The following is a 26,967-nucleotide window of genomic DNA, read 5'->3' on the forward strand; positions in this document are numbered from 1 at the left end:
GGAAGGAAAGAGAAAGTTCATGGGCACACTGTTTTCTATGGAATTTTCTATTAAACCAAACAAGATAATCCTGAGGATCAAAAACAAAGTGTGAAAGTTCATTTCTACTAAAATTTACAATACCTGTTTACCAATCTGAAACAATTTCAGCAACATTTTTAACAGTAGTAGTCAAAATACTTTTGCTGGACTGACTTTATTAAGAGCTTATGAATTAAATTGAGAATGAATGCTTTAGTAGAGGTTTTCTGGCATCAAAGAACGAGCTGCAATAAGCTTTCTCGGATGAAGCTGAATTATTAATGTTGATTACATAAGAGTACCATTCACCTTTCAAATGCTGAGGGTAATTAGGGATCGCTCAGCAGAATAGCTGGGGAGAAATCACTCAAACAACTTTCTTATGCAGTTCTTTTGAAAGAAAAAGAAAATTAAAACCCTGCAAGAAAGGCTGCTGTGCAAATATGCATGCTTTAAGCAGATTTCAAAAAGACCAAAAAAAAAATAAAATTCTTTTCTTGTAAATTACATTTGTAGTTAAACATTCACTTTTGAAATTGGATGTTTTCAGCACCACAGCATTAGAAAGGAAATGGAGATGTTGCTCTGAATGCTTAACGATACACTGAGCTGCTTGTTTTTAATAAAATCTCATTTCACTAAGATCATTCTGCTGAAAAAGATGTGTTGAATAATGCTGGAAAGCCACCGAACCAACACCACAGTATTACATCATTGATATTAAATATTCTCCTTTGTGCATTCATGCCATGTTTCCATGCATTTGATGCATGAGAACTGAAAATAGCAGTGAGCTAAAGCACCTCTGTGTTCCCTTCAGTGTTAATCAAGCTTCCAGGATGTTAAATGCCTCAAGGGTTACATCTCTGACCCAGCCAAAAGACTGCCATCAAAACTTTAGCTCATACAGGCAAGAGGTATCACAAAGTAACTGATGCAAGGACCTCAGGCAGAACGGTCACATACAGGGCAATTACCAGCTGATTTCAGGTATGCTCATTTCCCAGACACTCTTTCTCTTAATCACCAAAAGAAGAAAAAGAACAGCAATAAAATGTGTCATTTAAAGAACTGCTTGCCTTTGAATCAGCCCTGAATGATCAGTGCCTCAAACAAAATGGAAGCCAGGGGCCTGTCTGCACCTCTTGTCTATGCTGAGCCTGCTTCATCCTGAAGAGCTAGCAGGGCTCATTTCTGGGATGGATTTTGGGGACCCAAAAATCCCCTAAAAGCCAGCCCCACATCTCCTACATACTATCGTACATCTCTCAGACCCTGTGCCTTTCTCTCCCTTCACTACCCAATCACAACTGAAAAGAGATCAGCTCCATCCTCTAAACACCCTACCCTCATTTATTTATATACATTAATGAGGTCTCTCCTCAATCTTTCACTGTTTCCTTCCTCTCGTGCTTGCTTATTCATAGCCAATATATTAAGGACATTGTGGATGCAAGCTCCAGATCATGAGTCCCCCCCCCCTCAGAGTCAAATTCAGAGCTGGATGCTGCTCTCTACCCCTCAGGAGGGACAATCAGCATCTGTGAAAGGAGAGGCTTTCCAAGGACCACCATCCCCACATGCCTTCCTCAGCCCTTTCCTTCCTCAGGGGGTGGGACAAGTGAGCAGCTCAGGCAGGAGGAAAAGGTGCAGAAGACATGAGTATCCTGCCTCTGTCCTTTTCCCTTGGAGAAAGAAAAGGAGGTCCCTGGGCCAGCTCTTAGCTCCATCGTTATGCGTATAAAACCCACATCCCCATACAGCAGTACTGTTGATCGTATCACTGCCCAATCCCAAAGCTCAGAGCTCAGTCTCCTGTAGCCTCATTACAGGCTAAAGTATGTTGCCCACATGCAGGTGCCACATACTGTAACTACACGACTGCTTTGAACATCAGGAGAACACATTACCCATCTGCATCCAAGCACCAAGCAAGATGACCAGGTACAAAGAAAAACCAAAAGCAATGAAATCTTTGAAAACCTTGGGAAGAATATAAAGTGTGCTACTTCCTGATGCACCATAGGGAATCTGGTGCTAAAATATATATATATATATATATATTTTCCCCCCCTCTGGTCAATGTTTCATAACTTTTTCTGCTTCTTTTCCTTAATTTTAAATTCTCACTTTCTTATTCTCTCTCGTTAAAGAGCACCCCACACTGAAACCTAGCAAAGCCTTCTCCCTGAAGAAAGCTAACTTTGTTTTTGTGTCTGGCAGTGTCCTGTGTATCTTTTTGCTTGGTTGCCTCCGTCAGACACCCACTGCTACAAAGACTTTACATGAGTGCTTGCAGGTACCTTCATCACAGGGCAGAAGCTACCCTACCACAAGTGGCAGTATGCAACCCAACAAACTTCAGCAGGCCTGGTGGCCAGAGAAAAAGCAACCTCCCTGTTTCAGGAGGGAGCAAATAAATCAAAGGCTTCTTAGACATACTGATTTTATATATTTTTTCTTACTGTATATAGGGAACATTTTTTTTCAAAGAGTCCTGTCATGAAGTAGAACACAGTTTGCGGTCAGCGTAGTGTTGGTCAACCTGAGCTGACCAACACCGTTTCATTTATCCACCTCTCCTGAGAAAAAGCGAAAGAAAGAGACACCCAAACTACTTCCAGAGTGAGGGCACAGAGTGAATAGCCTGTGGGAGGCAGGGAGAAAGGAGGAATGAAGTCAGGGTTCTTTGTTTTACATTTTTAAATCAATAGATATTCTTTAGGGGAAAAAAAAAAAGAATGAGGTACAGCGTATTTGGACACTCTCCTGTTCCCTCTGCCTTTACAAAACATTGCTTCTTCAGGCAATTGATTTGTGCCAGGAAAATCAGCCCACTGAGCACAGTGTTTCTGGATGGGGTAAAATCTGAATGTGTCTCCTGTTGCTGCCAGTCATACCTTGGCAGAAGGGTTACACATACAGTAACTGATCCTTCAGGACTTCATCTTTTGGCTCCTTCACCAGCAGAAGAGTGAGACACTTAATATGTGCTTGTGATGTGATACTTTAACAAATCCGTTGCCATCTACATCTTCATAGGCTTCAGCTCAGCCACCTGGGCTCATGTGTGCAAGAGTAACAAGATACAGGGCTACGAGGGCTACAAAGATGGTGAAGGGTCAGGAAGGGAAGACATATGAGGGGAGGCTGAGGTCCCTTGGTTTGCTCAGCCCCAAGCAGAGCAGGCTGAGGGGAGGCCTCATGGCGGCCTGCAGCTCCCTCAGGAGGGGAGCGGAGGGGCAGGCGCTGAGCTCTGCTCTCTGGGGACAGCGACAGGACCCAAGGGAACGGCATGGAGCTGGGACAGGGGAGGGTCAGGCTGGGGGTTAGGGAGAGGTTCTGCACCCAGAGGGTGGTCGGGCACTGGGACAGGCTGCCCAGGGCGGTGGTCATGGCACTGAGCCAGCTGGAGTCCAAGAAGCTTTTGGACAACGCTCTTAGATAGATTGTCTGATTTTGGTGTGGTTCTGTGCAGACCCAGGAGTTAGACTCAATCATCCTTGTGGATCCCTTTCAACTCAGGATATTCTGTGGTTCCATGATCCTATACAGGCTCTCCATTATTAAATGTACAACTTCCCTGTAAATCAGTGGGATGTGAACACTTTTCTTCTGATACAAGCCAAGCACTCCTGTTTCCTTCAAAGGTTAAAAAAGCAAATTTGCACTTGCCACATTGGTGCTACCTGAAAGAGACAAACCAGGACTCCCAATGAAACTCCAGTTCTAAACTTCAGTTACCCTGGAGAAACGAAGGCCTCATTCAAACCCTGACTTCGGGATCTTTCCATGTCCTTAATGGACCAACCCAAAATCCCACTTCAAACTACTTCTGAATCCCAAGGCAGTTGATTCTTCTGGCTTGAAAGAAGGGAGTTTAGGAGAGGATATGGGGGAACAGAAGGGAATTGTTTGTCAAAAACAAAAAGCAAGCAAGTAAACAAATGAACATATTCTTTAAATCAGAGCAGCACTCAGACTATGACATTAAGAAAAGGAGAACTACAAAAGCAGGATTCCACAAGTACGCCTACACTAGCCAGTGCTGACATGGGCCTGGAAAGGCTGGCAGTCCTTATGGGTAGCAGTAACCTTGGACAGACGTGTGGCACACAGGGAGCAGTGTCCTGGTTATTAGGTGGTTAAATAGGTCACACACATGGAGCCAGAAGACAAAGCTTAGCCTGAGATCCTTGTTAACTTGAACTTGGTTGCAGAACCAAGGACACATAACCTAGCTGATGCTGTTGCTGCTTTCCTAGTGATGTCCTTGTAATTTGACTAGCCTACCCTAGCAGATAATAAATTAGGGGACACGCTAACTGAGCACATGCATACAGAGAGTAACCTCATGCCTGCTAACATCAGTGATGGCTCTGCCAGGCCCTGACTTCACTGTGGAAAGTGACTGTATGCCATTTACTGCAGGGCAGAAAGAACAGCCAAGCTCAGTTCTCACAGATTTTACAGCATTAGATTGTCTACAGGGAGGGAGTTTCACTTTCCTTAGTACGCCATACAAGCATGTCCTACATTCAGACTGATGACATCAAACAGAAGAAAAGTCATCAAGAACACAGATAGCTCCAGGTGTGTGATCTACCCAGGCAGCTGGGGAACACCCTGCCCCTCTTAGAAAAACAACCTTCAAGTCATTCCCATCCTCACCTATATGCACTAGAAACTGCAGCTGTGCAAGGAAAGGATGGTTTGCGTCCTAAAGTCATCAGTTCATCTTTCAAGCATTTTACATGCGTTCATTTAACAATGGCACTCTCTGTGGAAGAAGTGTAGCAAAATGCAGATGGGAATGTAGTGTCTTTGGTCCTACCTGGTCCTATCTGTTCTTACAACATTATCAAAAATCCCTTTTGGCCCCAGATGCTGTGGCACAGGGGAAGCACATGCACAGTGCAGATCCAGATACCAACCCAGACTCGCAAGCAGCGAGGAGTCAGCATGCCCTGGTGCTCTCTCCAGACAGCAGACAGAGGGGTGCCTGAGGCTGGGCTCCAAATGGCACAACCCTGTGATATCTCCCCAGGATAGCTTCTTTTAAGGGGGTGAGGTAATGAAAGTGACCATACTCATACTGCCTAAGCACTCAGATAAGTCTGGAGTGTGGGATGTCCAATGTGTTTTTACTTTGCTAACATTTGGAATATGTCAGAGACACTACACCCCAGCACATAATTTGGAAACTGAGGCACAGGGCAATTAGGCAGTCTAAGAGGATTCTGGCCAGAGGTTTAACAGCCAGAAACATCTCCGAACTTTCACTACGCACCCCAGGAGGGCAATCAAAATTGGCATCACCCAAAGTCAAACACCAAAAAGCCCTGAAAAGTAAAGAAAAAAAGAAAGAACAAAGCATGCCACAATAAACAGGCAGCCTTGTTCTATTTAACAAATCTCTTAAAAATGCCATTAGATGGGAAATTACAAGACTAACCAAAACATTCTTGTGAGTGGTTCCACTGGCAACAAAGGCCAAACATAAAGGAAAGCATGCAGGCTGGAGAAAGAGGGATCAGCTGTATTAGGGCTATTATCCCCCTTATTTCACTGTGGCAAAGAACATTCCCTTAGTGTTCACACAGTGACTGGGATATGCCAAGCGCTTGCTGAATGCCAGGCGTGCTTTGTGGTGCCTTGAATGTGGTGGCGAGCCCTGGGCTCTTTCCATCTCTTGGATCCAGCCTGGGAGCAGCCTGTCCCCGCAGTGCTGGAAGAAGACACCATGCCTGCTCACGAATGACAGACTGTGGATGGGGCCCTGAGGGGTCCTCATTGCACCCCACAGCCAACGTGTAGCCTCAAGACAGAGACTTTTTGTACCTCCATCCTCAGATCTCCATGCTTAAATTGTCCATTCTGTGGACTAAAGTCTTCCTCTTTTGACTTAGCCATCAAAGAAAGAGTTTCTAAATGAAACAGGGCTCACATCTGTGCAGCCAGCACAACATAATGAGACAGTTTTGCCAGTAACTTCTCCTTTGTCAACCAGGGCTGGGAGAGAATTCCCAGCAAGGGAGACAAATGCAGCTAGTCTTTACAAGCACACAACTAGAGCTGATCAAATTTGTCTGAGCAGGCAAGGATTTACTGTGCACTTGTACCAAGACAGAGGCAAGGAGACCCTGACCTCATCTGGGACACTGCTTTTGTAATGTAGTATTAATAATGATGGTGACGAATCCACTACTTAACAAATAATTGGCATTATTGGGTGAGTGTATTTGATGTTCTTAGATCTTTCCATAGATAGACATAAATGATGTAGATGAATCACACTACACTGATCATTCACAATTCATGATTACCTTCTTCAGGGCCAGTACTTTTCCTTGCCTTCAGCTTCTCCCTGTGTACAACCACAACGTGTCATAAAAATCAAGTGCTAGCGGAGAAGTTTCCAAGTTGAAATTGTTTTTTGCCTACCTTGCTATAAAAGCCTCAGTGCCTCCACAGTTTCCTGCAATCTCTTTATGGATCCTAAGCAACAAATGGTATCAAGATTTATATCTTTTCATTTTTCTTTTTCCTTTTCAGACACAGCTTTATCAAAGCACTCCTTCCCACAGAAAGTAGATCCTAAGTGTGAGCTGTGTGTTCCCAGTGGTTGCTAATAAATTTAATCATCAATAATTGTCCAAAACAGATGAAACAGATGCTTGCGAAGATCAGATTACTTCTGGCTTCATCTCTCTGCGTGAGAACACTCTTCCCTCTATCATTTTATAAAAGGTGGTTGCAATGCAAATTGCAGTTGCTGTCTATGGACTTACTTGATAAGTTAATGCTTTTAGTTAGTTGACGAAATGCTCATGTTTCTTATCAGTGTGCAATCCAATCAATAAATAATGGTCTCACTAAAAAATTCTGCATTTAAGTAAAAAATAGTGTGAATGCCAATAAATTCTTTTTTTCTCATGCACTCAGAATGTCTTTCTCAAGAAACAAATTCTGTTACACTTGCTGGAAATAATAGATTTAGGTGGTGAATTCTTGTCCTCAAAATAGCTCAGCTGATAAATAAACTCCAATCTTCTCTTCCTTTATCCGCCTGACTTTAGGGAACAAAATACATCTTCATTTAAAGCCTTTCTGTCTGAGGAGCTGTGTCTTCCTTTTGGAGTGTGATGTCCCTCCACTGCAACCACCCTCAGCTCATCCCCTTTGCTGATGGCACTCTTGCATGCTGAAGTGTGGTTTGGGTATTCATCTGAGGTCTGCAAACTTCTGGCTGTATCTACTTCCATTCAATGTCCTTCTCCCTTGGGGTATCCCAGTAGGGATTACCCCTTTTAAACAGAACAGCATCAGAGGGAGAAACCAAAGTCTATTCCTTCCCAGACCCTTCAACCAAGGAGTCAATGACAAGATACCCACAGGCACTGCATTGCTTCATCTGAGGAGCAGTGTGTTTTCCACACATTTCCAAAACTCTTTCATGGTTTGGGGCCTTCCTCCACTGTACTGACAGGATCCAATGGCCAAGCAGCTTCCCTGTTTTCAGTGGACATGAGGCAGGTCGATAGCCATGAAAATGAGTGAGGCAAGTATGATATCCAGGGCTCCTGCTATACACTTGGTTCAAGGGATGGATGTCTCTGAATCTGAGGCAAAGTCTTTTGGATCTGAGAACGTACATGTTACTACAGCTTTTGCTTATACCTAGCTGCAGGAAATTATGAGCAACATAAAGAAAGGAATTTGGGGAATTTGGAAATCTTCTTTGGGCTATTGCCTGCTACACCACCACTCCAGCACAGTAGTACCAAACCCAAACCAACAAAGGCTGGACTCAAACATCTAAATCAGATTATAAATAAAGGACATGGATTAACCTGGCCACCAGCATGGTAGAAACTCACATAGCTCTTGTTCAAGGAGACCTAATATTATCCTCCCATTTTTCATGGCTTTATAGCCCCGAAAAGAATGATGAGAAGCTAATTCTAGAAATATAAAGCTAGTTCACTGTAAAATGAAAATGTTACTTTTGTCAGTGAAACTTTGCAAGCAACATGAAACAATTAATAATTTTTGAAAACCCAGATGAAGCACTCATCATTGGCCTGTCCAAGACAAAAAGAAACAGATTACACTTTTTTTTTTTTTTTTGAATTGCGACCATATTTTTCTACAGTGGTTTTGAGTACAGGACATATTTTATTTTTGATTTTACCGTCTAAGACCTTCAGCAAGAAAGCACTTGATCAGTCTGGAAGAATATTAAATGAATATCTACCTTCAACCACTATCACAGATACAAGATAGACTGACACCAGTCATGATTCCCCATGGAAGAATAAAGTATTTTCCACTATTGGTTCCCTTCTAGTTTTGAGATCCTAAAATAACTATGGAAATATTCCAGAGTTTCAAGAACACTTCCCATGACCACATAGGGCAGTGCAGATATTTGAAATTCTTCTTTAACATCTTAATCTACCTGTTATTTCAAATTCTTGAATTAACTTGGAGTTAATTTACTCATGAGGTGATAGCGCTTTCACCAGCACATTTTTCCATCCTAAAACTTCCAGTGCAGTCCCCAGATTGTTCCTGTGAAAATATCTCATGGTGGAGAAGAACAAGCCTCTAAAGACAAAGTCTCACTGACTTCCTCACACCACCTTTCTGACACAGTGGCATCTCCAGCACCTCAGCACACAGGTAATGAGAGAGGTGTCCGTGTTGCACCTGTGTGAGGTAGATCCAGTGAGCATGTGTTTCCACTTACTGATTTACAGAGATGAACTAGTGTCCCACATTGCAATGAAAATCTGATGTCAGGTCTCTTTGGGTTGTACCTCTACTGTCTGACTATATCCAATTTCAAGACTGGGTTATTACCTCTTTGCCTAGGTAAGATACAATTTGATACGAGGGGTACTTTGTGTGGGTATGGAGACCTACCGGGAGCAGTTGGTATGGAGAGTGAGCCTCCAGAAGTGGAATACTATATCACCATGAGATTATGTGGGTGGTAGAAAGCTTCCACAGTTCAAACAATAGTCCTGCTATCCTCTAAAAGCCATGAGCTGAGTGAGATATGAGGCCCACAAGTCTATCTCTGTGGAAATGCACCTATCTATTGTCATTAGTGTTGCTCACAGTTTAACAGACACAGAAGTGACAGGCACTGAATAAAAGCTTTTTTAAATACCTATCTTCTGCTTTAGTCAAGATTTATTGTAGAGTTTATACATGATTGCTCCAGTTTTCCGTCAGAGAACCATCACTGTGAATCAGTATCCAAGAGCCCCCTTCATACCGAATATGTAGCTGGCAAGAGTTAATAATTGAGTGAAATCATTTCTATATTTAAGAAGGAAGCAGAATATAGAACTTCAGGCAGATAGTGGACAGGATGACTCACTATGCTATTTCTCCTCCTTCCCTAACCCCTCTCCCTTCCTTTTCTTGGTTCATGTACTAGGTTATTCACAGTCTATAGCTGGCTGAAAGGAAAAAAGACATCAAAAATCAGATAATTTGCTCCTATTTATCTTTCCCCCTTGAAATAATGACTGTCTAAGTAAAATTCAAAAGCTAAGAACTGAAAAGATGTATCTGTGTTTGGTTGGAGGGCTGGATCTAGCTGAATATTTAAAACTCTCCGCTCCTACAAACTTCTACACATAGAAGCTCTTTAACAGAGATAAGACCTTAGAAGTTGTTAATTTTTGTTACTTTGTTCTTCTCTAGATATAAAATTAAGATAACTAGCTGAAACATTTAAGAGAGATCATTAAGACAAATAATTCAATTTACTTCGGTGGACTTTGGGTAAGGACTGGCCAATGGAAGACCATATTACTGCTAACTTACATGAAATGTATATTTACATTATTTTAGACCACTGACCCCATAGTCACAACAGTATGTGGCCCCATGTACACGTACCTTAAGATAAATCTTTCATTGCCTTTTTCTCTTGGGGTTCCAGGCCTGTGCCATACTGAAAGCAATCCTAAGTTCTAAGGATTCAGCTTCTCTAATTGATGCTCTTGTTCAGGTCTGTTCAAAGCTGTGAAAGAATATAAGCTTCATGCACTAGTTGTGCAGCCTGGCCAAAACTGAGCTTCACACTTCATTCAGCATATTCTCCTTAAATTTCAGCTTTCCTTCCAGAAGAGAGAAATTAATTCTTTACAGGATGTTTATTAATTTTGCTGTGCTGTCTGAGATTGTTCTGATAATTTCTACTCTTTCTAAAATCTTTGCCACAGTAAAAGAAGAGCAATCCTGATTTTGGACTGTTGTTGCCTGAACGTATATTGGGAGAAAGGGTAAATGGAAGAGCCATGTGTTAATTGCTTCAGAAATCAATATGCTCAACTTGAATATCCCCGAGCAAAGAGTGTCCTCTGCTATGTCAGACCACAGATACTTTGTGCTCACTCACTTTTTCCCCCAGCTCTGAATTCACCAACAACTTATTTCTCTTCCACTCTATTTGTGCTTCTAACCATATTGTCCTGAAAGCTTAAATACAGTAAATATTGGGGCAAATTGTCCCATTGGCACCGGACAAGTTTGTGGATTAGTCTGAAAAATCATATTTAGCTCCAGACATAGTTTTTTTTAATGTGCTTTCTTAACTGCTGGAAACTGAAAGCCTTACTTTTACACATGACTGTTACAGTGCTAGCCAGACAGCATTGAAGATAATACTTATTATATTTTTATTTATTATTATTTTTATTTTTATTATTTTTATTATTTTTATTATTATTATTATTATTATTATTATTATTATTATTATTCCTGTTGCACCATTCTTCTTTGCTGCAGACATTTGCTGTTAGAAGTTCAGGGACAGCAAAAGTAAATGTTAAACTTTGAAGCAGCCTGTGAAACAATATGCCTTCCTCATACTTTCACCAGAATTTATTTTCACCGTAACCACAGCACCTTATATATGCCTGGTTTAAGACTCAGCCAAGCAGTGATTTAAATTAATTTAAGGTCATAACAGTATAATCAACATCCTTAAGTCACTTCTTGTTCCTCCATGATGCTTTCTCATTCCAAAGTCTGTGACAAGTTTAAAACCATTTACTTTTCCAGGCGTATGTTCACAGAATAATGTACTGGAGACAAACTCTTCATGGAAAAAGTTCCAAGAAAATCTCGGTTAGTCTCATCAAGCACAGATGGCACATCCTTCCTCAGGACCAAACATTAGCTGTGGAGGACATGCTGTAAGACATCTACCCAGGCATTGCTCCCTGCCTCCCGGACACCAATCGTACTTTTGGATAATTTTATTTCTCTTTTTTTGATCAAGGCCATCTCCTGCAAGCGATACACCTGCCCATAGCCATTGTAGGACACCAACCTCATGCAGTTTCATATGCTTGCCAGCTGCCCAAGGGGAGATTGCTTCTCAGCTTAAAGTGCCACGCTTCCCACAGTGTACACAGGTCCTTGTTCTGCCATGCAGTGTCCATAGTTAGACCCAGTCGTTTCATCGCAGTGGGCAGCTGAGCGAATGGCAGCAGTTTCAGGGCTTTATTGAGCAGACGGTGCACTTAAGCACTTGCCCGAACTCTGAACACTTCCTGCCCATTACTGGGATGAGCAAAAAAAGAGGTCTCATATCAAATTATTTTAATCTCTGTGTACAAGAATAAAAACTATGTGATATGCTGTGAAACACAGGACAACATTTATCATGCCATAACTGTAAATGCCGTGTTGGTTTTGTGTCACTGTGCGCCTCATTATTGGAGCAAATGAGGCTCGGGTGACATCGGCTGCCACATTCCAGCTGCTTTTTGAAGCGCTCCCACCTGTTGTTTTGCCCTTCTTAGACCCCAAGCAGTTACATGTAATGAATCCTTGTCGTACCAGAGGAAGATCATTGTTGAACAGCTTCTGCCCGACATACAACGTCCTCAGGATTTACATAATTCTCTCTCAACAGCTCCTAGGGTTGGGCTGCAAGAAGCCTGCCCTCCCCAGGGTTCCTATGTGGCAACCAAAAATAAGCAAATAAATAAAAGAGGAAGAGAAGAGAAACCCAGCTTTCTCAGGGTTCAAAATAACATCAAGAATGTATCACGAACAACTCCACCCTCTGCCCACAAGTGAAAGAGGAAGAGCCGCGCTATTTCTCCCCTACCATTACCCGTAACTGTTGCGCATTCGCTCTGCTCTTCCTGGATGTAGTTCTCATGAAAGATTTTACTGTCTCTGGAGGACAACCAGTGCCCATGGGCACTGACCCACACAGCGTTACACACTGCCACCCGCAAGCCAGCATGGAGTTTGGGTCACTGCCCTGTGCTGCAGGGTGGGATGCCGCCTCCCTGGAGCCGGCCTGCAGAGCACACACATGAACATGACAACAGGGACTCACCTCTTGTGTCAATTGTACAGCAACGTTTCAAGGATTTATTAGCAAAAGTGACTTGTCTTCAAAGATACAGGTCTTTGAAGGTGAGACATCGCTTTTGGAGAGCAGCTATAAAAAAATAAGCGTTACAACCCTCTCATCGCATTTCACCCATTTCTTCCTACAGCTGCTCTCTGGCTATTGTTTTATTACTCATGTCTGTCATTGCAGCTTTTGGCAGATGCTGCTGTAATCTTCTTCCTGTAAAGTTCCATTAACATCAACATTAACTTCAATAAATAACTTATTTCCCTTAACATGCTCAAAGGCCCAGCTTTGGTAGCTTTCTTTTCTGCTTTAACCCACCATTAGAATTTGTTGCAAAATATCTGGACGTTCTCTCATCTCATTTCTTCCTTCATGGTTTTGTTTTACTTTAACTTTACACCATAGATTTCCTGTTCTTTTTATTTATTTTCTGTGTTGGTTAATTGTCTGTTCCAACAAAACAAATACTATAAATTCATAGCAGTTGGCGAGGACTTTTGTTGGTCTCTTAAGCGACACACCTTGTGCTTTGTGCACAGACATCCCTTTGTCTGGGGAGCCACGCAGCAGCTAACCCCAAGTTGTGTCACAACACAAAACCTCCACAAAGTGGGCATAGAGTTTCTACAGCACCTGGCTCTGTCTTCTGCTATCCAAAGGGGAGGGGAGGGAAGGGAAGGGCAGAGAAAATAGTGAAGCTCAACAGTTGTCAAGGAAGTTTACCAGCGTTATACTGAACACTGATATATTATACAGAATGCTTCACAAGCCATTTGTTTTGTTAAAGCGCGCAAGCTCTCATAGCAGGGTAACAATTGTACAAAATACATGAAAGTCAGCCAAAGCAGTTCAATAAAAGCGAAGCAAGTAACACACTGTGTAACAGTGAGCAGGAAAACAATTCTACCTATGAGAGAAATTAGGAAAGGCTCTGCAGGGATTGTATGTGTGATCCCAGAAATAACTGGGAATAAGCAATGAAACAAGTTCAGTCCTGAGGCCATTCCAAAGAAGCCAGTGGGGAATAAATGCACTGGGGAAAAAATTGGCCTTGTTGGAACATTTACAGGGACAGTGCAAATATTTTGATCAATAGCTAAAATAAACATGCTGAAAAGGGAGGAGCAAATTAACTCTAAAAGGCTGTAGATATGTTACTAAAGGAGAAGCATGTTGCTAGTTTTAAGAAACTAATGTTGCTTCTAAACATTGGGTGAATCCCCAAATAGCTATGCATGTCAGCCCAATCTTCTTTTAAACCACTATCATGCCACTGAAACTACATTGGCTTAATGTGAATCACTCCCTATTTACACTGATGTAAACAAGAGTTGGTCGGATATATAAGGTAGAAGAATCTAGCCCTCGATCTGTGAACCATACATTAGAGAAGGCTGGAGGAAGTCAGCTTCTAATCTAAAAAGCTGAGACAAGTTGATTAACATCCCTTTATGAAAAAATAGAAATAAAAATAAAAAAATAATAGAAACAACAACAAACACCTTCTATCTGCTAGAACAACTCAGGTGAGATTAACCTTATAGAAACTAGCTGTCTGTTGAGATATGATTCAAATGGGAGTTGTTCTTATATTTCTTTCTGTTTCTGGCCTAGAAGACAGAGGCTCTCAAGGAGGTTTCATAACAGTGAGATGCTCTAGGAAAATAAAGATGAAAAGGTTGTTCAGAAGCTTCTAAAAATGGACAAATGGATTATGAGTTTTCACCCAGTGATGATCCACAGTTATTTCAATGATGCTTTATGGAGGCTATAAAGTTGTTATACAGCCCCAAGCACAGACACTATTATGGATGTCCACATACACAAATGAACCTAAAGGAAACTGGCCACTTGAATCCCATGGCATTACTGTGGGTTTGGGCAGGAATGCCTTCTGCTCCTTGGGATTCCCCAGACATTTCTGCTGGATGAAATCAGAAACACTTTCTACTTCTACAGCTGAGCCTATGTGATTGCCACCATGCTGATTTACCATGAATTGCAAACAATTGCAGTTAACATCTGTGAATTTCTTCCAAAGGGTTGGATGACAGAGACCAGGGAAATTGATACGAGGAAGTACAGAGCAGAGCTTCCTCAGAGTTTCCTCCCAGTGGACTCTTGCTTGCATGCACCAAAACTGCTCCATGAACCAAACCAACACAGTGCTTGGGGGACAGGTGAGGATTTCCTTCCCTACCATGTCTCTGCTGTGAACCAGCAGCACACTATTCTCAGCTATGAGTGCTTTTGCTTAAGGCTGTGGTCAAACACACAAGCCAGAGTTGAGCACTATTGGTGAAGAAGGATATTGTGTTACTGCTAAATCAAAGCCAGAGAACCAGACCCTCCTCACCCACATTTAGTTGCTGGCTGGCTTTCTCTGGACTGCTCAAAGGCAATCCCCTGGGCACTTTTCAGGGGATGGTCCACTCTGAAATCTCCTCACAATATCACAGATATCATAATCTCCATGCAACACTTTACAGACTTTTATGATAATTCCATTTTCTAGAAGCTTTATGCCTTCTTGAATTTTGTTTTCACTTCCATTATAAATAGCCACTAAAAGAAAAAGTCCACCATTATGAAACTTCTGGCCAAAGGGTAAATCCCAGTGTCAGAGTCATCTCTGTGACTTGCTGCTTCAGAGCCCGGGCCTCTGGGGCTGGGTGCCTTTGGCTGGTAGTTAGCATCATAGAACAGAATCACAGAATGGTGTGTGTTGGAAGAGACCTTAAGATCATCTAATTCCAACCCCACTGCCATGGGCAGGGACACCTCCTACTAGATCAAATTGCCCAAAGCCCTACTCAACCTGGTTTTAAACACCTCCAGGGACGGGGCATCCACAACTTCTCTGGGAAACCTGTTCCAATGCCTCACCACCCTCTGAGTAAAGAATTTCTTCCTAATGGTTAATCTAAATGTACCCTGTTTTAGTTTAAAACCATTACTCATTTTTATTGGGAGACACATGCCTCGTTTTCCCAGAACTACTTTCTCAACCATTCCATTGGAAGTTTTGTTTTCAATGAATTCAGTTAATTCCCATTTCTGATGGTAATAAAATGGTAATCACCATTAAAATCAATGCTATGAAATTTAAAAACAACAAAAAAATTAATAAATAGATCTAGTCACAGCTTACCTTGTTACAGCATTACAGCAGGAGGGATACACACCATGGTCTGTGGGGGGGTTGTGTTGCAGAACAGTTAGGACCACGCATCTTTGTCACTGCAAAGGCAGAAATGTGAGGTTACCAAGAGCTCAGAATGGGGAAAGATCCAGTCTACTAAAAAAGATCTGTCTCAGCAAATCTTAGGATTAGTTTTCTTTAGAATTCCTTCCACTATTTTACACCTGTTTACCTGTTTCCATTACTTATTAACTAAATTATTTTCAAAATGTCAATTCCTCAAAACCACACAAAGCATCTTCCCTTTCAGAACATCACAAATTTACTTATTCTCACAAACCTCTCCCTCTGAACCAGCAGCTAAATGACCCAATTCTGCCAAAAGCGAGGGACAGGCCAAGCAAACCATGGCAGAGATGGCAATGAGGAGAAATTTGCCCCGAGTGCCATCAGGAAACAGCAAGCAGGTGGACACAGCATGCCCAAATGGGGCCATGCAGATGAAGGGGCAACGTGGAGGCACAGCAGTGGCACAGGTGATGCTGGAAGTCGGGCCAAAGCACAAACCCATTTAACTTCAAAGAGAAACAAAGGTGTCTCTAGCTGACAAGGTCTTTAGTACTTTTCTCTCATTTCCAAGTGATAAAGGACAACTGTAAGCCCACAGAAGTTACATGCAGTCTAAAAGAGCCCAAGATGACAAAGGATTTCTCAGCATAAAGGTCAGTTTTGATGGAAAAATATTATTCTCAATTTAGCTGCAAAGTTTTCCACTCAAGGAGCACAGCACAGAGCCTCCCACCTAACCTTTCTCTGTTAAAAAATGTGTTTGGAGTCTTCTGTCGGCATGCCAAGCAAAGCAAACTCTACGAGCTGATTTTTTTTATTCTTTATTTTTCGCCATAAATCATGATAGCATCACTCTGCGGAACAGAAAGCAGCTTGGGAACTTCAGGGCTTATCAAAAATAACTGTGTCCAGAGTGCAGTCCTGGGGAGAGACGTGAAAGACAAACCCAGCTCTGCAAACAGAGGTGGTGAGAGGCTCCTGGCCATTTATCACTCACAAGAAAGCATCATATTTTAAGTGAGATGCAATTGCAGACACAATCTTGGATTTACCTTGCTTCTTAAACCGTAGATTGCACAGATCAATCTCACAAGGTGTCCAAAGGGTAAAGTGTCTGAGTTCATGTGTGCTTTATATAGGGTTGACCAGGTAAGTCAAAGTGGCCAGGTTCTCTGGTACATTTAATAACATTTTGTACAGCACATGCATATTTCTAGTGAGGTTATAAAGCTTTAGCAACAACAGATTTCATAGTTTATGAAAGACATGAGAAAAGGGTACTTTGGCACTAACAAGAAAAAATCTAACTGCACTTTAGGAGTTGCTGAAGATGTTTAAATGAAGCTTAAATGAATTTCAGACCAAAGTGTTTTATTTTTATGGAAATTAAAAGCTTTGTTCCCGCTATTTTAAAATGTTTAATATCTCAGACCCAATGAAGGGCATAGGAAAAGAAGACATTTCCAACTAAAGAATCCAATAATTTTGTTTTGAAACACTAGGAGGGTTTTATTCCTTGATTTTTTACATTTTTTATCTAAACAAAACACCCAAATTTAGAAAGTGCACATATTTGAGTATTGCCAAATCTGCTATCTTTATCCTCAAGAAACATTCTTAAGGCTTTAACTCCCATGACATCTGAGTGCCTCAGTGCACTGTACTCAGCATCCCTCTCCTTTACAGGAGGAGGAAATGAAAAGGGAGGCCCGGTTACACGAATGCAACCTGCTCAAGATCAACCAGTAAAAGCAAAACAGATTGTGGCACCCACCCTGTCCCATGTTCAGAAGTACCAGTCTCCACCAGGCTAAAGTCCTTGCCTTACACTGTGCAAGAACTTTATATGGAAGCCTTTTTCCTTCCTTTCATTTGGTAGATATTATGTCAGATGTGCCAGCAGAAACCGGGAAGATGGGCTGTGAAGCTATGCACTGGACATCTTTTTGGCAAAGGCCTTTTGGAGCATTCCACATCCAAAGCTCATCTAGAAAATAAAGAAAAACCGAGATCCAGGCACGTAAATTTATATCTTCTAGAGCTCTCATGCAAGCCTGTAGGGCTGGTTCCAAGCCCTCAACAAACACAGCAGTAAGGATGTGATGGACTGGAGTTGTTTGGAGCACTTTAACCACATCCGTGGGCTTCAGCAGGAACCAAGGACTTGAAAACACAGCCATGAGTATCTCGTTGCAATTACCTGTCCCACTTGCGTACAGTTCAGTGCTTAATGGACATGAGAGAAGAAAACATAACACAGTGGCAATTATTTTAATGATTGCTTCCCTCTGCACAAGGCAGCACTGGCTCTGGCATGATATAAAGGATTGGTCAGTGAGAGAGGCTGGGAGCAGCCAGCTGAGCCTGCTAGAGCATTTGTGTAACGGGAACAGGCAGTGATGCAAACAGCTGAACTACTCTTTTTTTTTTTTTTTTTTTTTTGAGCCCATTTTCAGACTTCTTCAAAAAACATTCCCTGCTCATTTCATCAGAAAGCAGCCAAATTTACTCTAAAATGACTCAGTCACAGAGGGAAAAGGTACAATCTGCCACATGTGTCAGAGGCCTATGAGGTAATCCCATTCCCTCACCATATGAAATCTATTATTTCCTCATAATGAAAGAGCAAGGATGTAGGTGGCAATCCCCAGATGGACACAAAAGCAAAAAAAAAATAAATAAATAAAAGAAAAAAGCTCTTGTGGATTGTTAATCATGTTTTGAAAAACAAATGCTCTTAAATATTTCTCTGCATGGACAGTAGGCTTTGCTCCTCATCTGCAGCATCCACACAACATTTGGCATAAGCCAGAATCCACATCTGAGTGCATCTCATTCTTGATGCTGACGTTTCACAATGAGTTGAGTTACCCAGGCAATTCAGGTGCTGCAAAGGGTTAGTAGCCACATACAGCACATCTTTCGCTTCCCATGCAGTTCAATTTCTCTCTGGTAGATTTCCAGATCACATGAAATACAATCTTGCTCACCAATTTTTCTGGACCCTCAGCACTCGAATTAAGCACTCACAGATGTTCCCTTTGCTCTCTGTTCCTCTACGCACATGGATCCCCTCACTGCAGGCTCTCTGCTGAGGTACAGTTGTTTCCTCGCTTCGAAAGGGATTTCAGAAACCACTGCAGTTCATCTGTGGAATTTTCCATGCAAGTGTTGTTATTTATTTGCATTGTCACCACTCCTTGGAGGCCAGTCATTAGCAAGACCCCTGCCAGAAAGACACTGATGAAACTCCTATGGTCCCTACAAGTTTCCAAAGGACTGTGACAAAGCAGAACCCGGTGTTTTTTAATTACTTCAAGCAAAAAAGTGTGGGGAAAAGGAACCAGAACTACTGAGGACTTGTCCAGTGAATCAGTAGGCTCAGTGCTGTATCTTTGCTGCCTGGGGAAGTGCCACAGAGACAGAGAGCTGAGGAGCCATGCAGCTGAGCTCCCAAACCAGTGAACTCTTCGAGCAGCCTTTCACAACCTTCAGTTGCATTTATCTTCCCCAAGAGATGCTTTAAGTTCCTAATCTTAGTCTTTGGAAACACACAGGGCTGGGCAAATAGAAATGAAGAGAATGTTTCACCTGCGCTAAGACTTGCATTGAGTGGGATATTTTATACCCAGCAAGGACTTGGTGGCTGGGGGAACCTCAGCTCCTGTTCCTGCTGAGGTGGGACATGCACATCCCAACACTGCAGCACAACACTGAAGGACTATTCACCCTTTAACGAGACTCAGGGGTTCTGATGAACCCTGAAAACTCTCAGCACAGCTCAGTGTAAGCCCTGGTGAAACAGGAGAAATACCAGCCTTTCACCAGCTTGTGCAGAACGAGGTTTACACAGAGGCCACAACAGAAATGGGAGAGGAGCCTCATTCTCAGAAGCAGGCCTCGTTTTCACAGCAACAGGTGATTAACTGGCTTATTTGCTATCCTCCTAGCACTGACAGAGGTGACCTATCTGGTAGAGAATAATCCTTGTGCCTGCTTTCGTGGCCATTACAGCACAGGCTGTAATTTGGGCTTTGCTGTTGTCCTGTGTTGAGGAGTTCCAGCAGAGAGGGCCCAGCAAACACCAAGGGTAGCACAGCCCCGCTGCAGCTGAGGCCCAGCACAGGCATGAGGATGCACATCACCCCACACCACCGTAAGCTCACAACCTGCTGCCCGCCCAGGACAGAGCTGCATCACAACTCCCCCAGCACCTTGGACCCAAACCTGATTTTGTACTCAAGAAACAAAGCAAGAAGCCAACAATAGAAGCCAAAACTTCTCTAGTCCCTCTTGGACTAGTAATGCACCCTCCAAGCTACCTGCAGAAAGAAGTTTCTTCCCCTACAGACAGTCCCTATGTAACAGCACCTGGTACGTGTAACACCACCACACCCCGAGGCCTCTCACTCCCTTGGGGCTGCAGCCTTGCCAAACCATCAGCTGGTACTCGAGCCCTGTGCCACATCCCAGACCCTGCACATCACATCCCCACCAAGAAGAAGCAGGTGCCCTCACCCCTCCTGACTGCCCATGGTCACCACATGGGTGAGTGCCTGCAGGGGCAGCAGACGGTGCCACCATCACAGCCATTGCCATTTCTGTGCCCAGTCTTTAGACAGGAGTGAGGAGTTGTTGCTTCTATTTCTGGGTTTGGAGGGAAGTGGTGCCTGGTGGTTATGGAAAAACACAGCCCTCCATACAAACACATTTAGCCTAAGTACAAGCTGCCCACAAAGCCTGCCACGCAGGCAACCAGAGCCTGCCCCATGGGCTAGGACCTTGAACAGCATCTCCATGCCAGGGGACCCAGACAAGGCTGCCCTGTGGCTTTTCTCAGCAACAGCAGTTTGATACACACTGCCCTTCCTTGTGGCAGCTTGATTTGAACTTCAGCTTCAAACCTGTGCCTTCAGGTGCTCCGGAAGGTGCAAGCATGCTGCGTGACATCAGGGAGCAGGAATGGCCAGTGCAAGGTGGTGCTGAGTGACTGTAGCAGCAGGTCCCAACAGGACTTACTGCCCGTATAGGTGGGGATTAGGGACACCTGTACATCAGCCAGATCTAAGAACAGTCCTGCAGTGGCAGCAAGACATGGCACCTTTGCAGAGGTATTTTTTAGGTGCCTCTTCTAAACTGGAAAGTGTTCCTAGAGGAAATATTTTCAGAAGAGATCAAAAAGACTTTGAGAACCCAAACTATTTTCCTCCAGTTCCTGGATGCCTACTAGTTTACTAGCATTTTCCCCACCCCTGACAATTCGCACAGCCAAGGCAGAAAGCCAGCGTAAACAGTCCATCTGCCTGCTCCAACTGAAAAGAGGAACTTTTGAGGGTCAAGCTCAGCTCATCTGCAATGGTTGCTTCTATCCACGGTGGTCCCATGCCAAGATTCCCTGCTTTCTCCTCCCTGCCTTCAGGACAGCACTGTCATGGGCACCAAGGGATCTGCACAGAGACCCAGCACTTCTTGCGACAGTCCTCTGCAGGGTGCGGAGCCCCTGCGTGCTCCTCACAAGCACAGCTCCCCTTGCCCAAGGCAGTGAGCAGACAAACTTTACTTGCCTGTTGTCCTTGCACTCGTGCCCGTCCTGAGGACTGACGTCAAAGGCGCTGCACATCGGTGCTGGCAGAAATAGCAGGAGAGGAGAGAATCAATCCGTGCTCAGCCAAATACAGGTCACTTCTATCCCCTGGCCAAAAGCACTCACAGGATAGTGCACAATTTGGTCCATTGATTTTAATATATTGGCATCCCCTCCGTTACTGTGTGAACATTTTGTTTATGATTTCAGTAAGCCACTTTGGAAAATGCTGTTATAAATCAGGATAAATAAAACCTTGTCCTGTTTGCCTCCAGTGTGGAACATTGCTAGCTGGGGGGCAAGGCAAACTGGGATACAAAAGTAAAATTAAAAGAAAATGAAATGAAATGAAATGAAATGAAATGAAATGAAATGAAATGAAATGAAATGAAATGAAATGCAAAAATACCAAGTTCTTCCTTCTCTAATTCCTTAGTGTTTCAGGTAGGTCTGGACTGTTAGTCTGTTGAGCATCTCACTCATCATTTCACTCGTCATTCAAGGGGAGCCTTGCTCAGAGGAGGCATTGAACTCTTTTTACCAATTCATTACAGTAGCCATCAGTATGCCTTTAAAGTGGCTGTGGTTTGCATGCTAAATCTCTCGGCAGGGAGGCAAGCCTTGTCCACTTGCTCTGTTTGTGTGCTACTTTAAACCAAAGAGTAAAGGGATAATCTAGATCAAATGTGTATTCCGGCCTGGCTTGGCTCTGTTGCAGGGGGCAAGCACAGAGCTTCTCCTCAATTAGCAGAAGGAAAGGCAAAGCTGGATTGCTCTCTGAACTGCCTATAGCATTCGAGGAGACAGCAGAGGATAGGACTGTGCTTTCCAAAGCAAAGTGAGTCACCTGTTGCCTGCAGAAGCTTATGCCAAGAACGGTCAGATTGGAGCTCAAGGGAGTGCTTTCCAGAGAACCTCAGCCAGCAGCTGTTTCCTTTCAGCTGGATTGCGCTGAGAACCTAGCCTCAAGTTAAATCATGAAAAGAAAAGAAAAGAAAAAAATGGTACTAAATGCCAGGAGAAGTGTGAAAGCCAAATTTCCCAATAAAATGGAAACATGGATTGTTGGAATTGCCTACCCCACATTTCTGCTCACAGAGTATCCCTGGCTGAGCAACCACTGTAAAACAGAATTGGGGTTGGAGTCAACCAAGGGAGAGCCCTAGAGAGCTCCTGCTCTTTTCTGAGCAGCCCAAAGGACCAGTCACCAGAGCACATAATCAGTCTGATCCAGAAGTTCAAGCAGGTAAGTTCAAGCAGCCTTAACAAGCACCAAGATATCTTTGGGAAGGCAATTTCCACAGTGGCAAGAGAGAAGACAAGCAGAAAGTCAAGACGAGGCTGCAGGGTCCTGCTTTATCTCAGACTACCTGTAGGCACGTCACTTATTGCTGACCTCCTGAAGAGATCACGGGTGTCTTCCCAGCCTGCCTGCTTTCAGTGAGAGCTAAGTGCTCTGCATCTTCACAGACATGCAGCTTAGCCATCATCTTGGATAAAGTCAATTTTCTTCACTGTAGCTGGTATGGTGGTGTGGTTTGGATTTAGGATGAGAATAATGTTGATTACACACTGATGTTTGAGTTGCAGAGCAGTGCTTACACTGAGCCAAGGACTTCTCAGCTTCTCCTGCTGCCCTGCCAGCAAGGAGGCTGGGGGGTGCACAAGAAGCTGGGAGGGGACAGAACCAGGCCAGAAGACCCAAACTGACCAAATTGATATTTCATCTTTTTTTTTTTTTTTTTATTAAACTTTCCTCATCTCAGCCCACAAGTTTTACTTCCCCCCCCCACACACACCCCATTTTCTTCCCCCATCCCTCTGGGGGGGAGTGAGTGAACGACTTCACGGTGCCTAGCTGCCTGCCAGTCTAAACCACAACAGTCACCTTTCAGAAACAGGCCTACCTCTTTTCTCCTCCACGCAGGAATTACTGTGAGAATAGCTGAGGAAGCACAGACCTCCTCCCTTTTAAGGGCTGTGCATCAGCTGGGTGGTGAACCATCTTCCTTGCACAGCCACATCGTGCCCCCCACGTGGCAAGTCACTGCAAAGGCACAGCACTTGAAACCATTTTCTTCACCGTGTTGCAAACACAAGCTTGTTTTAAGGAAGATCTTCAAAAAGATCATCTTTTCCACTGCAGTTTTCAATGGAAAGTGTCATTTGAACAGTGCAGGATGCACACATTATTTTGCCTGCTTAGCAGCTGTAGCACTTGGCCAGGTCCTGAAGATCAGAGCAAACTTGTGCCCAGCACAGCAGTGTGCAATCACCCCCTGACCCTTCTCTTCCCAGACATGCACATGACTGTCACAGCAATCGTATTTTTGATGTCTTCAGCTCTCTGCTAGGGAGCCAGAGTGGCTTATATCTCATTTCAAGAAGTATGCCTCCCAGAGACAGGTGATTGCCAACATGGAGGGACAGTAGAAAGTGACTATAAAGCATTTTTTTCTGCATTAGCGCTGAAAGTAATTGGCCAGAGCTCAATTCTGAGTAAAGAAATTACCCCTGGATCAAGGAAAAGACATCTTTTTAATAGACTTCAAAACCAGGAAATATCACCGATCAAGTCTGATTCCCAGCAAAACACAGGTCAATGATTTTACCCAGCGAAGCCTGTATCCTGCCCTTGTGTGCCTGCAAACTCAGCCTCCCAATTAGTACTGCTTAGGGACTTCCAGCACAGAATCAGGAAACACCATTTCATTGGAAGTGAAATGTGTCAGCTTCAATTACCTCTTCATTTTGAGAAAAATCAGCCTGCATATTTCCAGGACAAGCCAAATGTAACATTGTTCTCTCCCCTTTTGTAATTTTGTCTAATTTCTCGGAGGAATGAATTGCACAAACAGATCCAAAAGGAAATGTTTTGATGAATGTTTTACTTTCACATGAAAATTAAACAAATATATTTATTCTTCTCTTTGGACAAAATGGAAAACCTCATTCCCCCAGTGCCACAGACAAAGCAAATACAGGATCATAGACGTACATGAAGGGGAGGGCAAATGGGATTAGCAGATGCATGGCAACGTTTACGCAGTGTTGCTCACTTGTATGCAGTAACCCCATGTTTGCACACAGATGGGCAAAAGCAGGAGAAAAAAGCTCATTGTGACTCCCTCAAAATCTCTTAGAAAGGAACAATTTGGCTAAAACGTGTGTGATGTTCATCCAGAAAATATTTTTTTTCTTCCCTGTATTCATGACAGTGATATGATGGGAAAGAAACACCATTTCTGAGACACAAAGAGGACTATTTAATCACTGAAAATTTTAATGAATTTTCACACCCTATGTCACAAAGCCTTGCTTACAAACATCAAATGATCTCCTAATTATTGAAGCCTTCTTTACTTTAACTATAAAGATGCTTTGAGGGTTTCCCACAGTGCTGAGGCTCTTACTTCTAAGCCAATTTCAAATTATAATGCAGCTGACTAAATGAACCTGCATCTACTGCCCTTGTTTGTGACTGTCTGGGACACCTGTAAGGAAGCATCACAGTGCAGCGTGTTTTCCAGGCATACTGTTACAAAGGCATTTGTCTTCTCATCAAATACCTACCTGTTTGTTTTTTCTCCTTTTCCCAATTTCTCATTTTACCCCTCACAGTTTATATTGCTAATTTTTCCCAGTGGAAATTTCAAAGAATTTGATAATAAATAGAGGAGAAAAATGTAGGCTTTTCATTGGTTGTGTTTTTTTTTTGTTTGTTTGTTTTTGTTTGTTTTTTTTTGGCAAATTATGTTAGTGATGGTCTTCCCTACTTCTTGAATGATAATAATAATTAAAAAAAAAAAAAAAGCTCTAGACATTCAAAACAAAACAAAACATAAAATCTGCTGTATATCATTTCAAAGTTCTTGTTTTCTCACTTCCAGCTGCAGTGAGTCTATCCTTACAAGAACTTGCCACTGTTTTCCTTCCTGAACACAGATATTTTTCGGAACGCTTGGCTTAAGCCTAAGGAGGGCCGGTGTCCTGTGGCATCTACACCACACAGGGGACATAGCATCTGATGGTCACAAGGACAAAACATGTGCAAGACTGAAGGAAGTCGTTCATTATTGAGGGTACTTAATGTTGACACACACTCCCTCTTGGTATGAAAACAGATTTCCATTACCAGAGTACCCTTCAATATTTAGTGATTTCAGGCACTTAGTCCCTCACTAGGAGACAGTGTAGTTTTAACAACCAGCAACATTTCCCTCGGATGCAAGAACCATCTGAAAGGGCAGATAGGGCCCTCTGCAACAGACCATGTCAATGCTAACACCCAGCCCTACGTAAAACAGAGAAGAAACAGACACCTGTGTGTTACAGGCACTGCCTAGGGGTAATTCCGTACCACCATATGGAGGTAGCAGTGGACTGGATGCTTTTTAGGCACCCGGAAAGTCTCAGCATGGAAGAGAGAATTTCTTCTCTAGTTTTTATGGACAAAAATGAAAGCCCAAAGCTGCTTTGTCTGTCAGAGTAATTATCTTCCTGCCTTAAGAATTGATGCTGTTGCTCATTACAGGAGTATGCACATTCCAGTTTAAATCAGCAGGAACAAAAAAATCTGATGGCAGTATTTTTTCAAAACTCCTGTCTTAATAGAAGAACAAATACATACCTTGCACCTATAAAGAATTTTTATTTCATCCGAGAGCCAGCTACTTCCTTTGTTAATGTTTGCAAGGACATTAAGGTCCACCGCAAAACCTGGGCTTGTATTAAACTGAAGCAGTGATGATGTGCCATCAATTAATTTGATAGAGGAGGGAATGAGCCACAGAGGGCCTACAAATGAACCAAGTACTGGTTTTAAATACTCATTTCTGTTGCCACATTTGCAGCTGCCAGAGGCACAGTAAATTCACCTTGAAGTTTCAGGCAAGTGAAGCAGAAACTCCTTACAAATAATTACGATGACAATAGAGGGGCAAACAATGACTACCAAGAAAAAGGTAGCATTGCAATATATGAACTCAGTAGTAATTGATGAAAACCCCTCTGGGTAACCTGTGGCCATTCACTGACATTTAAGGAGGTTATTATAAAAAAGGGGACAGACTGACACCTTCACCTGGAATGGGAAGCCCTGCAATTTGCTTGAGACCTTTCCTGACATTTAAGTCACCTCCTGCTTGATTTCCACTCCAGCTACAAGAAGATTGCTAAGTATCCCTGATGCACAGAGCTTGGAAATTTAACAACTCGTAGCTTATTGCACTAAATACAGCTTTTATGAGCATCAAGAACACCAAGAATCAAATACATGTAATTTATTGTCTCACACTTCATCTTTCTCCAAGAGCAGAAGGAAAAGAAGTCCTAAGTAAACATGTTTGCCTCTATTTCTTTTTCTTTTTTTAATTTCTTTTTTTTTTTTTTTTTTCCCCTCGGAGAAGCTCAGGCTCATCAAAGAACAAATCAGGGCAAGATACTGCATCCATCTGAACCCACCATTCCCTCCACACTTTGCTAAGGGCTGCTTGCCCTGCAACCAAGCTCAGTGCTGCCATTCTGGACAAGTGGGTTTGCACTCACACCCACCACAAGCAGTTTAGCTCAATACACTATCTGTTCTTCTGGATCAAAAAGTTTCTTTAACATCTCTTTGCCCACATACCACCTAGGAGCAATTATCTTGCCCACACTGAAACAAAATAAAACTATAGTCAATTTAGTTTTCTGTTCCCTTTCTGTAAAGAATCTCAAAGGCCTGAAGCTAAGCATGTCCAGGTTGCT

At 42.9% G+C, this 26,967-nt stretch overlaps 1 long non-coding RNA gene across 5 annotated transcripts in view; it reads right to left on the minus strand.

Moving 5' to 3' along the window:
* The window catches only part of LOC137853566 (uncharacterized), a 176,561-nt gene that overhangs the window by 32,348 nt on the left and 117,246 nt on the right, over nt 1-26,967 (minus strand). For all 5 annotated transcript variants that reach the window (XR_011094577.1, XR_011094576.1, XR_011094578.1 and 2 more), the window contains exon 4: nt 15,576-15,664. This is a non-coding gene — a long non-coding RNA (uncharacterized lncRNA). The remainder of the gene's footprint in view (nt 1-15,575; nt 15,665-26,967) is intronic.

This window comes from Anas acuta, chromosome 3 (assembly GCF_963932015.1).
Source record: "Anas acuta chromosome 3, bAnaAcu1.1, whole genome shotgun sequence".
Lineage (NCBI taxonomy): Eukaryota > Metazoa > Chordata > Aves > Anseriformes > Anatidae > Anas > Anas acuta.